Below are 15,389 nucleotides of genomic sequence, written 5' to 3'. Positions count from 1 at the left end.
GAGAGCAGTGGGGAGAGGGATAAAACACAGCTCACTGATACAACATAATCTATCTGGAACCATGTCTCAATATCACAATATTTCACACATTTACGTATCACAAATTTGGCAGTGGCAGCCTTCTCCTCAGATCAGTGGAGTTATTTCTGCCTTGTGTACTGGATGCTGCAGGGCCGAGATACAGTTTGCAACGGCACAGATGGGAGAGGCTATAGCTTCTGTACCACAGTATCGCATGCAAAAATGTTTGGTATGTTTTAACACAGATAAAGCTGACATATTCTGAGGCGTTTCGCAGACAATACCCATGAAGGAACAATCTCCCATCTGGCAGTGCAGTCTCTCTGAAATCCTCTCTGTCATGCTCAATGAGAACTGGAGAGACAAAACATTCTCTGTCTGTATATCAGTCCTTATCAAGGCTGTACCTTGGGCCTCGCTGGATATCAACAAAACATCACCCCGCAGGCTAGGACTTCTCAAAAGGAAAAAAAAAAAATCCTGCACTTTATGTTATAGTTTGAATTTATAAACATCTCTTCACGGTATGATGCTATACAGAAACATATTATGTATTCATCCTCAGGGTAAAGTATGGGATTGGAAGGCAGCATAGCGGACAAACTTCTTAGCTCTTGAACCACATGTACAATTTCCTGGTTAGGATCAAATCGATCAGCTTTACACTGTGTCCTCTTCCTTCCCCCGTTCTCAGTATGTAAGGATTACTTTCAGGGGCCGGGTTAGCCACTGCCTTTATGAGAGGAATGTCAATGAGTCACTGCTGTACTGCTTCTCTCCACATGATGGTGCAGAGGACAAGTCTCCCCCTGGACGGCATGAAAGCTGACATTTACCTTTAGGTTCTTAGATATGCATGTCCACTGCACACACATGCTCAAACACCGCTGCTATAGGCGGGGGAAAATGTGTTTCTGAACACTTTCAGCTGGATCAACAGGGATCTACTATTTTAAAGATACAAACGCACATAAATTACTAATTTGCGAATGTGAAAGTGACATGTATGTAAACGCTTTAGATTTCACAGGAAGACACAATATTCAAATAATCACTGTTAATTAATTATGTTTGCATTGTTTGTATTGAACAGATGCATATTTGTATAAAGGCTTATCTTGAGTGGGCAGTACAGGGTAGAACACGTCCATGTCTTTGTTAGTTTTATTTTAAATAGATTTTAATTCATTCACAGCTGTATGCACATTGTATCTAAACGTGAAAATAATCCCCTGCGGTATGTCATTACTGTCTTTTGGTCAATGAACAAAGAGCTGTGCCTTCCAATATGACATACAATATGTGTCTGTGCGTGTGTGTGTGTGTGTGTGTGTGTGTGTGTGTGTCCTACCTGTCTGTATGTAGTCACACCTGTACTCTCTGTCATGATGTTATCGGACCCTAAACACCTGCTCCACAGTCTAAGGTCACCAACTACATAAAACTGCCTCCTAGCACAGCCAGACTGGCATCTGAAAATACACTGTATGTGTATGTGTAAATAAAAAGGGGCATGTTTTTTCTTCTACAGTCATTTATATGCAGCTCATGTCACCCAGCACATCGCTCACAGGTGTCATACAACCCTGAATATGACCTGAGGGGAAGGAGAGTTTGATGGAAAGAAAGACAGAGGGTCAAGGGGAGATAGAAGGAGAGAGAAAAAAAGACAGAGAGGAATACATGGTCAGTTAGAGTTCATGGATGTACATCAGTACATAGGTTGTGTGCTCAAATATCAACAGAAACTGTCTGACATTATGTATTCAGGTGATATCCAGGTGATATCAAGTCCCTCTCTAAAATATTAAATGTACTAGATGTGGACCTCTAAAAAAGGTACTGGCAAGGCTAAACAAAAAAAACTGCTCAAAAATAAATAAATGTTACTGAATGATAACACAGTGAATTATAGTTAAAACAAAAAGTCTTTACCTACTGTATTTTCTGGTTTGATTTCTATTGATTTATCCATAGTACATGAGAAACACACTGTGTGGGTTGTTTTACTACTGTACCAACATCAAACAAAAATGTAATAAAAAATTTGAAAAAGAGTGTGCTAATAAAACTAAAAAGTTAGTTTATATAGTTAATATTAAAATAAATTTGAATGTCTTAATGCCTGTATGATAATAATTATTTGTATGTGTATGGCAATTGGCAAAAAAGTACTCCTGGAGCAAATAGTGAGAAAAAGACTATTTATTTATTTTACACTAAGACTAAAACATTGATTGACCAATAAATGCTAATGTGACTAACATTCTAATTCATTCATCCATTTTTAGCTACTTATCCAGTTCTGTGTACATCAGCAAAGTGACAAAGCAGTGTAACCCCGAGAAATCCTGTTCTCCTGCATGTTCTCCAGGTCATACTTGGGGGATTCTGAGGCAACCCTGAGATAGTCTGGATATAGAGTCCAATGTGAACAACAAAACAAGTGTCCTGGTGACACTCTGCAGTAATTACATGCTTGAATCACGTTCTTTTCAAAGTAAAGGGACAATGGTTCTACTCAAGTCTTGCTTCCTAAACTTCTGCTGATTCTGACCGTAGGTTAAGGTTATAATGTCGATCCACTGATAATTCAAGAGCACTGCTTCTTTATGAAAAATGTCTTTCAAAGCCTGCATGAGCACAGTCATTGCACAGATGCCCTGTCAATTGTGTGCTCTACCGTATGCACCAATACACACTTTTACAAAGGAGAACCTCTGCCTCAGATTTGGTCGCACTGATCTTCATCACAACCTCTTTTAACAGCAAACTGCTCCAATTCACAGTGGAGGTCACATCCTGGTGAAAGAGGACTATGTCATCAGCAAAAAAAAAAGCAGAGGCCACCACACTAGTGCTTTACAGTTCTAGCTGTCAACTAAAACCCCATCCATGAAAACGAGAAATACAAAAAGGGACAAAGCACAGCCTTGGCAGAGACCTGCACTCACAGAGAACGTACTCAGGATTCAGTCACTGCTCAGTCTGATTATACAGGTATGGTTCACTGCAACAACGGCCCTGAGACAAAACCCAGAATATTTTCATTTTTTATCCATCTTTTTGGGATATGTAAAGTACTGAGTACTTTAACATACAAGTAGGCGTATATAAATCTTCAAACCCATAATACATTTCTAAAACTGGCAACATGCATTTTCGGGTGTTTTGTGTTTCATTTTCTAAGAATATCAGGTTTGCTAAGTATTTGTGGCTGGAGCTTAATCATTTTGAAGAATACTTCTCTCCAACTAAAGACAGGCTACAATCCAGTTTCTGAGTCACTTTCTGTGATTGTTATAGTCCAAGCCGCCTACTTTTGACCAGAACCTTCCCTTATTATGTTTCACTCATTTCGACTCAAAAATGTGGAATTACTATCTTTCTGGAATGTGTAAAGTACTGAGCAGGACACCACTTGCTTATGTTTGAGACTTAAAGCAAAATGTTGATCTTTTCTGCCTTAAGATAATAGCTTCAAAATTTGTGAAGTGTTTACACCACTAGCATAGGAGCTTTGGATCACCAGGAAGAAGACGTTTTCAGGCGGGGGGGAAGGCAGACGATGAGTGACACCAGAATGGGCCTCAGAAACAGCATCAGGCAAGCAGGCATTGTAACCAGGCTCAGCAGAGGCAAGGAGACCGAAGAGGATGACGAAGGGAACGAAGAAGAGAAAAAAAGAGAGTGACCAAAGAAGAGGCCGCCGTACAAGAGTACATTTCGGATTCGTTTTTAGTTGTTGTTGAGAGCTTCACCGAACTGGGCTACCAGCTGCTGAACTGGTAAGAAATACTAGCAGCTATGTATTGTGTTGTTCAACTTGCTTGATGGTTGTATTAGCAAAGTTGTCAACTCAATAGTTTCTGATCAGAAGTAATGTAATCATAATGAAAGCATGTGTACAGCTGTCCATATTCATGGCAGCCATGAATTGAACAAACTGGGGAGCCAAACCACGAAAAATACCAAATCTGATAATGTTGCCTTAATTGAAATTTGAATTTCAAATCTAGATTAATGTATAAAATGTATTAGTTTTAAGCATAGATTTCCTTCAAATACAAATTCCTTTCTATGCAGTGTTGTACCTATTGAATGAATATTAACACTAATATATTAATACTGTTTAGTATGATATTTCTATGGTAATATTTTGTTCCTATAAACAAAATAACACACAAGAAAAGTTTGTTAGCTTAAGATTTAAGTATAGTTTTACTTCTGTGAATAAACAATCTAGCAATGTCACTACAAACTGTGCTCCAACATACCCAATATGCTGCCATCAGCTGCATGTACTTTTCAGATAATTAATTGGTCTACCGCAGTTATTAATAAACGAGGCAGGCCACAGAATAATATCCTCCAGGTTGCAAAGCAAACTGTATGAAAAAGCTCCTATTGTGAAACAGGTTCTTAACAAGGCTGCAGGACATCACCGTATTGGTTGGATAACTGTGTGTAGATAGGGTGGAAAAAATTGCATTACATTGTTGTGCCTGTTGGTGTTTTTGCTCAGAAATACTTCCATTTCCAATCCTTAATGACAAACAAGAAAGCTTTTCTGATTGAAAACAATTCCAGCACTTCAAGCCATAACAAAAATCATGACAAGAGCATTTTCACCAAAAGGAAGACATTTCACGCACTGGGAGCCTTTTGTGATATTTTCTCTCCCTCCCTCTTACCCTCCCTCTCTCTCCCTGTCTCTTTCCTTTGTGTGCGTAAATCATCTCTTCCCTGCGGCCTGTCTGTGATCATGTTGATGGGAAACAAAGAAATCATCTTGAATGGCACATTAATTTCCTCCGTTCTCCCCCTGCCCTCTGCCTAATGAAATCCCCTCTGCCACGGGGCCTGAGGAGCCACACTGGCAAGCCGTCACCAGCCAGTAAATATGTTTACCTTGGAGCACTACGTTAATGGACTGTTTACTAGGGGGAGGCAGCGAGGGGTGTTACAGAGACCAGGCAGCACTGGGTCTGGGGTGTGTGTTCCTCAGACCAAATGACAGCTCCTTTGCCCCCCCCATTTCCCCAAAACCAACAAACCACCAACCACCTGATCTGGAGTGGCTGGCACCAATAAAGAGTTCAGATGGAGGACCTAAATGCAAAGAAACATGACAGGAACTCTCTGAGGTAAAATAAATCTCAAGACTGATTTGTGACTGTTGTATATAGTGGTTGGCAGGGTTGTGTAGTGGACTGGAAGACTGTCTCCACACAAGGTTCACATCCTCTTCTCTGCAAGCCTTGGTAGCCAACATATAAGGAGGCTTCATCCAAATAATTTTAAAACGCTTGCAGCATGTATGAATGTCTTTTACCCCTTTTTTGTTGCAAATCGCAAAACAATCCTTCATTTTAAACCTAGCTTGCTGTCCTGGTTAATGCGGTAGGCTCTTAATAAACTGACTGCTCCCCAAGTCACCGAACCTCCACCTCAGCAACCCAGCCCAGTTTCAGCATTTGTGGCGTGATGCTGCAATTTATGCAAGGGTTATCAGATAAACCTTCCCTCTGGCGTTTACTCCCAATACATGCAGGACATTGATCACAGGATCTTTGACTGGAGGGGATAATGCATGAGGTACAAACATGTGACTGCAACATGTTTCTTTGGCTTAAGAAAACTGTAGCCTTGGCATACTGCAAAAACACCAAAGCCACTGTGATATTTAAGTAATTCTTACTTAGAATCTGTAATAACGAAGCAGCAGAATGAAATATATGAATGTATATGAATGTTGAGGTCAGAAACACAAAACTTCATATCTAAAGCTACACAGACACCATTAGGAGTCATACAAAAGAGAAGAAACCTTAAAAAAGTGAGTAAAAAAAAAAAGGAGATCAAAAGGTGTGAAAACCACGGCAAATTGTGTGATATGTGTAAAAATTCAGTTACTGTCACTGTAGGACATACACCATGCAGCATGTGATATCTCAAGTGCTGTGTTGGTCAGAAACTGTCATCCAAGCATCCAGACACCCCACGACAAACACGCAGGGCCCTTTAACCATCAGTGGACAGCTCCTGATACAGTTATGTGAAACCTTCCCAGATGACAAGGCCACAGAGATGTTGAGGAGATGTTGCAGACAGTGAGGCATCTTCTGCCAAAGTTTTTCCTGTTTTGAACTCATCACTACCTTCCCGTCCAACTACAGCCTTATATTAACATGGATTGAGCAATGAAAAATGTGTTCTTCAGATATATTTCTCAAATAATACAACTTATTCAAAATGCATGTTTTTTTTTGTTTCTGCAAGGTACAGAATCCCACCTAACATAAATCATAATATTTTAAATTACTTAATTATTTATGCACATATTTTGGTAGTCTCTATTAAAAGGTAGAGCAGCAATAACAGTGGACTTCAAGAACAATTTATTCCAGGGAAATATGATTTGGTTAAAGAAGGTTTAACATGAAATTCCTCAATATGGATTTATTTAAGCTTAACATTCATATTCAAATTGCTGCCTTGAATGCAGCAGTGAACCTTTGGAAATACAATCTACACAGCTAAGGAGTTACTATTCATCCTCGAAGGTTTTTAGGCCCAGAGTGCATATTACACTCAATAATCAGGTGGATACATTTGTCCCCGGCTCACAGACAGACAGTTTACAGGTAGAAAAGGGACTGAAGTTCGCACACAAACAGTGTGTGTGTGTATACAAGTGCATTAATTGCATGTCAGCATTTGGATGTGCATGCACATGTGTTTTTGTGTGTACCTACCGTCATGATTTCCAAGGGCAACAGCAGCAGCGGTCTGTGATAACGCCCCCTGTCATCTATGGATGTCTGGCGCCTGGCAGCACTATCAGCGACCGTGTGCCTAGATGTGTGCCTGTGCCCCACACAAACATACACACACACACACACACACACACACACACACACACACACACACTATCACACAGAGGGGGCCCTGCAGCTGGTGACAGGCTGCTTCTCTCAGTATACTGCCAGCCTGTTCAACACACACAGCTCTCTATCCAACTCTTATCTTCATTGATTTCCTCCCTTGCCTCCAAACTTAGATATGCACTCTTTAAAAACAGGCCAACTGCAGAGTTTGGGCCCTGAGAAGGAAGGATATCTCACTACTTGGGTGGTGAGTCCAAAGTATTGACACTACTGCATTTAGCTATCCTAATTTTAGTGCGATTAGTTCCGTAGGGTTGGAGATATCTGCAGCAGAATAGGAATAATAGGTTTGATTTTGCCTGTGACTTCCATACTAAACATATGGACTCACACTAAGTTGTACCGGATTGGATTAAAGCAGCTGCTAAATATGCAGCTGGGGAGTTTCCTGTGATGTATGTGTTAGATCTACGTTATGTCCATATATTGACACGGTCATGAATTTCCATGTCAAATGTCTCTGCAGGATATTGCTGAAGGCTGTGATTTCTATCCAGCTGAGAAGGGAGATTCAAACCTCCCTCCTCCCTTTTACCTCTGCAACATTTTCTTACTCCTCCGCTTTCCTCCAGTCCTTCTTTCCTTCTCCCATGTTTCTTTCACATCTTTCTCCCCTTCTCTCTTCCTTTCATTACCCTCTTGGGCCCTGCTCTTCTTTCCCACTCCACCTTCTTCTCCTGCCCCTCCCCCTCCACCCTTCCATCAACTACCCCCAACCACACACACACACACCCTTTATGCCGGCAGACTCCATCGATTGATTTCCCCTCACTGTGACACATTTGGTGCAGCCGCATGTGGCCTATTAATTATATCCACAGCAGACTCTCATCACGCTCCTCTTTTCCCAACAATACAACCCATTGCACACACACACGCACACACACACACAGGCACATATATATATATATACATTACCCTCAGAACCAGCAAAAAGGGGTCTAATAGACTGCATCCATGAACCTGCAGATCATCCTTTAATCGCTGAATTTGAGTGAGAAGCAGAAAGAGAAAAGGGGGAGGATTCGAACCTGAAGCGTTTGAGTGGAGACAAACACACAGTGGCAGTTGAGGCGAGGTTGGGCCCATGTTGCGTGTAATCTGGCTAACATCTGTTAGCCATCGTGTGTGGCTCCATTTAAAGTCCAGTGTGGACTAAGAGCCCGAGGAGGCTCCCTGCATCCCCGCTTGCAGGCTTTTAGCGGTGCTGCTCCAAATGTTTTCCTCTGCGCAGACAGACGGACCGAGGAAGAACAAGAGCGAGGAGAGAGGGCAGCGGAGATGGAGGCTGACACGCACTCGACAGAACACAACAGCACTTAACGCATCAGACTGCTTTTTCCTCCATTGTGCACACGTGTTCGTGTTTGTGCAATTCCCTGCGTGTGTGTGTGTGTGTGTGTGTGTGTGTGTGTGCATCTGGCAAACAATACAGTAAGCCTTCGCTGCAGGCCTCTTACAGCCTCAAAATCCCGGGTTTTTATATTTAGCTCGTAATCACTATAATTTCCAAATTAGATACAGGCTGGCCAAGTACACATTCCTTCTGTACAATAGCCCTAAATGGTTGTCCTATCATCTCCAGAGACAATCTCAGGAGAGAGACACTTTAAATATTAGAGTGATATTCAAAGACAATCCATAGTGATGAAAACAAGCGGAGCACGCAAAACAGCTGCTGTTGAGGATATTGTGTGAGGGGAGGGGAGACACAGATTAAGAGCAGATTACAGAGCCTCTCCCTCTAGGGCCTCCATATTCCAGATTGACAATGTGGTGGGATTGGGAGATCAACCTGGAGATTTTCATATGAAAAGATGTTTTCCATCAGAGATTAACCACTGTTATTATTCATTAACTTTTTTTCCCCAGCTCTCAAAGCCTTGTTTAGCCTGCTGCCAGCACTGTGAGCAGAGTAGTAGAGAAATGGTAAGAACGAGATAAACAGGATACAGTATACATTCTATGAGAGGAAAGGAGAAGGGAAGAGAGGATGGAGAAGCATGTTGTATTGAGAGGCCTTTCTTGGCATGAAAGCCGAATACTCAGGACCATGCTTTACATCTTACCATAAACAAAGGCTGGGGCTCATGCATTATTTATTGGCAATAATACTGAAGAGTGCGTGCATAGGACAAATACATTAATCATATGATCATCTGGAGTTTACACTTATACTGTATCTGTTGGTTTGTTTGTGTACACTCACTGATTAAGATGCTTATTCTTTTGATCATTACTGCCGGGATTGTCTATATAATAACATGTGGGAGGATAAAAATGCAAACATGTTGTTTGCATTATTTGGTTGTTTGCATGTGATGCATTGTGTATTAACAAAATATTTGTTTTGAATGTTGCATTGTACTAGAATTATATTAAATAAATTAAAAAAAACTCATCAAAGAAGCAATAAAACAACAATCAAAGAGCAGGAATGGAAGTTAGTTTCATGCATCATCATAATATTTCTTCAGAAAATTAGCTTGATTTAAAAAGGCGAGAAATAATGAAATATCACACAGACAGAAGCAACCAGCCCTATGGTGGAGACAAAATTAAAACCCAAACCATTTCTTAATCCTATTGACACTATCTGATTCATTTTGCAAGCAGCCAAAGTAATTATAGCGTCAGAGATGTTCTTTATGGGTCCTTACCCACTGCCATGCTCTATAATTAGAGAAAACACAACAGCAGCACCCAGCAATGTGAAGGGGGGTACTACTTCAATATAAATAAAAAGATATATATATATATAAGAAAAATGAAAAAAACAAAAGGTCTCAGATCCCCTTACAGGCTATCGATCTCAGCCCATGGTGATGCAAATGTGTGTGTTCCATTTTTATGTGTTGCATGTGTGCATACATGTGTGAAGGTGTGCATGTGTCCATTTACATGCCTGTGTCTGTACACGGGGTTGCATGTTAGTGTGCTGGTGTGTGTTCACAGATGATCCCGTGCCAAAGAGGAAAAAATCCCACAGGGTGAATCAATAGATAGTGCTGGATAATGGAGGCCTGCTCAGACAGCTGTGTTCTGCCTCTCTCTGTGCCTGCCTGCCTGCCTGCCTGCCTGCCTGCCTGCCTGCCTGCCTGCCTGGCTGGCTGAGTGAGTGGATGACTGGCTGGCTAACAGGCTGGCTGAGGGACTTCAGTTAGCCCACGTAGCATCCCACACCTGCCAAGGCATAGCTTGCTATGTACTGGTCAATGGACAACACCCACTCACAGCTCAATTCACACAATAATCACAAAAACACACACACACACAAAAAAACACACACACACACACAAACACACACACACACACACACACACACCAGGGCGTGCACATGTGCATGAGCAGCACAAGGATGAACACACTAACAAACACAAAAAAGCGTAAAGTAAAGTTATTCTAGTAAAAGGACAAGTTCCTGCTCTTGAACTCACACAAACATACCTTGTGACATTCGGAAAAGCAAATATTGTTAATTAAGTAGATTCCTCTAAACACAGTTTCTTCTTATTACATAGGGCCTCAAAACAAATGAAATTATACAAGTCTGTGTAGGAAAAACTCACCCTTCAAAATTCTGCTGTTATATAAAATAAATGATTCTTTATATGGCAAGGGTTGAGAAAAACTTGTATTTCCTCCGTTTGGTTCTATTACAGGCCATAAAATAAAATCTAAATAGCTAAATAATCTGACAAATTAGTCACTCCTTCCATCATCTTTTCTGCCTCCCTTTTCTCTCACAAAGGTAATGCAGAGGCAATTCTCTCTCACCCCCTCTCTCTCCCTCTCTCTGCCAGACTTCATAATCAATACCAATAAAAATAAATCCTTTATCTAATTTCCTTAAGTGCACCCTTTATTGATCTATGGTTTACGACTTAACAAAACAGCCTATAAATATTAACAAGCACCCCAGCCCTGATGGAAATTATCAACAGATTACAGCCATGTATCAAAACATGAATCATAAATTCTCTTACACTTTTTAGCCCCATTAAAAAGTATCATTTACAAAGATCATCTGACTGAAGCTTTCAATTAAATATCTGCTGAGAGCGTAAAGGCATAAATGATGAGACGTGCCGCAGTAGCAGATTTTCATGTAAGATTAAAGCAGGAGATAAAACGAAAAATGATTATGTTTCAGAATGTATTTGTACATCCACAGTCCAGTCTGCAGTTTCACTGTTTATCTTCGTCCCTACATCCGTCTTACCCCTTGGTTTGGAGGTTTCAGTTGTGGTGCCATAACTGATAAAGAGCTGACACAAAATGCTGAAAAATACTCCTTAATTAAAGCACCATGGAACAAGACTGAAGGTTTGTACTACACATCCAATCACACACATATAAATACACACACTAAGTAACACAGCTACTGCAGGCTTGATGTACTGTGGCTAATGAGAAAGGACAGTGGACCACAGTTAACATGTCTCTTCCTCTCCAGTAAAAATGAGTTCATCGTTTCACATCATTATTCAAATCAAGCCCCTAATTCCTGAAATATTTGCATATTTAAAACTGGCTGGCTCTTTCCTTGCCTTAGGCTGACGCAAGTCGGAGTGATACAGAGAGAAATGAAAAACGCTTTGCTGCTGTGAACGTGCTGCAGAAATTGTTCATATCATATGTAGTGCAGCTGCAGAGACAATAGCAGAGACCCCAACACTTAAAATGTTCCTGTAGGAATGTTTGTCACGGGCCAGCAGAAAGCTCACCTCTGTTATTTATAATTCATGACACATCAGGCATTAACTGTCGACGTTATTCAGCTCACATCTTGCTCAGTCATCGGTGGTGACACGGCATGGCTGGAATGTGTCACATATATATCACGTGAATAAATTTTTCTGCATCCATGACCACAATTATTAACACAGACCAGTATCGAAAAATCAAACAACTGGTCTCAAGGCACTGGAAATGAAAACAGAAGAATAATTAATCGTTTTGTTGATTTTTCTCTCTATTTACTAATATAACCGTTTAAAAGCTCACCACAATTTCTTAAAGCTGAAGGTGACTTCATCAAACATTTTGTTTTGTATGTCCAAAACCCAAACATATTTAGTTTATTATCAAAAGACAAAGAAAAGTTGCACATTTTGGCATTTTGATAATCTGAGAATCAAAATGAGTTGCAGATTAGTCATTTGTGCATGTGTGTCATTTGGAACTCAGAACTGGGTATCACTTAAAAATTTTCAATACCATGATTTTCGGACATCTTCTTTGATCTTTTTTTAATACACAAAACTACACAAGCAGACATACAAGGACTTTACATCAGACACAATATGATTAATTAAAAACAGACTATGAATCCGATCAGGCATTCAATGCCCACTTTTCTGTAAGTGACCGTTGTTGATGTCCATTACATTTCAGCATTGGTGAAAGACGCATTCAGATCATATACATAAAGCCCCGACAAGGAACTTAAATTTTGTGTTGATTCTGGCAGCATTTGTGGACAAAAGCGACTTCATTGATTTCAAGGAGAGGCAGGCATTAATAATAGAATAATAGAAACAGCAACATCTTCTCACTGATGGTAATGTACAAAGTAGGTCATAAAGAGGCATCAGTATTAAATTGAGATTGTTTAATAACCAGTTAAAGTTAACTCCCAGTAGTACGTTTAAGGAAAAGTAGCAATAGCATTAAATAAAAATACATAGTAGAGTATAAGTAGAGGTTCTGTTTTAAATTTTTTACTGAAGAAAAAGTACAAAAGTATTCGCAATAAACATACTTAAAGTATCCAAAGCAAAAGTACTTAATTTGCAGAATGGCCCCTTTCAGAGTTTTTTTTTTTTATATCACTGGGTAACTATTATTGATGCATGAGCTCATTTAAGCTAATTTTAACTGCTTTATAAACTGTTTAAAAGTTTATGCATTACATTATTTAAACTGGTCATATGTTTTGTGTGTATTGTAATCTGACTAAAGCTGTACAATAAAAGGAGGACTGGTATAAATATGTTTAAAATGGAAATACTCGCACGGATAGCTCTCCTGGTAGACCATGGGTTTGAATACAACCTATGGCCCTTTACTTCATGTCATCCCCTCTCTCTCTTCTTTCCTTTCCATATTCAGCTGTCTTATCCAATAACGGCAAAAAGACCTCCAAAACAATCAAAAAAGTAAGTAAGTAAACAAATAAATATAATGGAAATACTCAAATACAGATACCTACCTAGATAGAACTCTACTTGAAGACATTAGTTGAGTACATTTTGTAACTGTCCATCATCATTGCTGAATTTGTAGCATGACCCTGAGTGAGACGAAGGAAGACATGGGACACCTCTGTGTGAGGCTGCAGATCCACAACCTGATCCTCTGAATGGTGCTGATACTCAACACTGTGTCACTGTCCAAACAGGTCAAACAAAGCGCCAGGAACATATGGGTCATATTAGACCAGCCGTGAATGGTGCAAGGCACACGGTACAGTGTATTATCCTGAGCCTCTAGAGTGTGTGTGCATCTACGTGTGCATGTGTCTATGCATGTGGACTTGTGTGCGTGGACAGTAAGTGTGCTGTATTCACATCAGCTAAATGGAACGTCACTGAACCATGTCACTGGAGCAATCAATAGACACAGACATCTGGTTAGTGATGGTATGTAAAGTATGCGTGTGTGTGTGTGTGTGTGTGTGTGTGTGTGTGTGTGTGTGTGTGTGTGTGTGTGTGTGTGTGTGTGTGTGTGTGTGTATGCGAAGGGTATTGTCCAGAGTCCTCTGAGTCATGTAACATTGCACTGCCTTTGTAATAGAAGAGGAGAGTTCCTGTAATGATTTATTCATCGCAACATCAAACATACATTCAAGTGCAGGTGTCAAAACTCCCATATTGCATGTCATTTCCACAGAATGTACATTTTTCAACATTTATTCCCATTCTTAGGAGACCTAAGGAGATTTCTAGCTTTTTTTTCCAAAAGTAGGCTGCATTAGTTTCTGCTCTGCCCAAGCAGTGCATTAAACGATGATTCATATATAACAAACAAAAATGAAATAAAACAAGAAAAACAGAAACAGAGAGTGAGACCGCCTGAGAGACAGACACATACACAACGCACAAATACAGAAGCAGAGAGAGATGAGTGCTAGTGTGAATAGGAGGGAGAGAGAGTATGCTGAATCCCACTCAGACCACCTGCTCATCAGTTCCTCTGGCACAACAGATACTGTCATTGTCCACACAAACACAAACACGCACACACACGCACACACACATACTAAGCTCAAATATAAAAATCTCCCGGTGCGCTCACAGAAAGCCTTTCCCAGTCCCTCCCACATCAGATGCTGGGCACACAGACTTGATTTAAAACTGTTAGGTGCCATTCAATATGGGCTTGGTTTGGAGCCAAGCCTCGGACATTTCTCAAAGGTTCTGCTCAGTTACCTGCTCAGTTATTTGTTCCAGTACACTTCAGAAAAGTAGCCTACGGTGGGCTTGTATGAGCAGTGTTGATTTCCTTGGGACTTGGTTTTTCTTTTTTTAATTGTTTGGTTGTTGTCGAGGAATAATAATTTGTGCCACTTCTGTTCAATTCAAAAAGATTGTTAGCGATCAGGTACAAAGAGGAGGTTCTGCTTGGTTAAAGGTTTCGCCAATTAGCAGAAATGTCACGGCTGCAATACAACACAAAATGAGCCAAAAATAAGCCAATCCGACATGTCAGAGCATCAGGCTAACACTTACATTATAAAATAGGTCTCTTCATTAAAATAGGCATAATTTTCACCCACAGTCTCAATAAGAACCAAGAACCATTTTGTATATTTTAGAGTCTCATCCATAATATAAATATTAAGAAAAAACCTAATAAACCAACAGTGAGGAGCTGCTGATCTTAAAAGAAAATGGGATAAATATTCAAATAAACTGAGGAATATTGCAATTTTTTTAAAAAGGAAAAAAAATAAATCACCAAATTGTTTGGCATGACTAGTATGTTACAAAGCGGAAAAAATTGTCCCTCTGCGTAATGCCCAGGCCCACTGCCACCACCCCCCACCTATTATTCTCCATTGAGGGGATTCCATTGAAGGGACAGGTGCAGCTATGCATCAGCCCTACCCCATAGTGAAAAAGACAGTCCACTGTGTACACGCAGTCACACAAACACATGTCACACAATATATAACACACACAAGCATATGTGCAAGCACCCTCCGCCCCCACTGGCTGTGTATTGTTTGGTCAAAGTGTGTGTGTGTGTGTGTGTGTGTGTGTGTGTGTGTGTGTGTGTGTGTGTGTGTGAGGGGGGATACTCAGGTACCCAAGGTAATGGCACCTGGGGTTATTCAGGCCTAAATGGCAGCTCTGGCTACACTGCAGCTCACAAAGTGCCTGTATGAGCACCGCAGAGACTAATGCGCCTGTG

The sequence above is a fragment of the Dicentrarchus labrax genome, unplaced genomic scaffold (assembly GCF_905237075.1).
Source record: "Dicentrarchus labrax unplaced genomic scaffold, dlabrax2021, whole genome shotgun sequence".
Lineage (NCBI taxonomy): Eukaryota > Metazoa > Chordata > Actinopteri > Moronidae > Dicentrarchus > Dicentrarchus labrax.
This window is presented reverse-complemented; position numbering follows the sequence as displayed.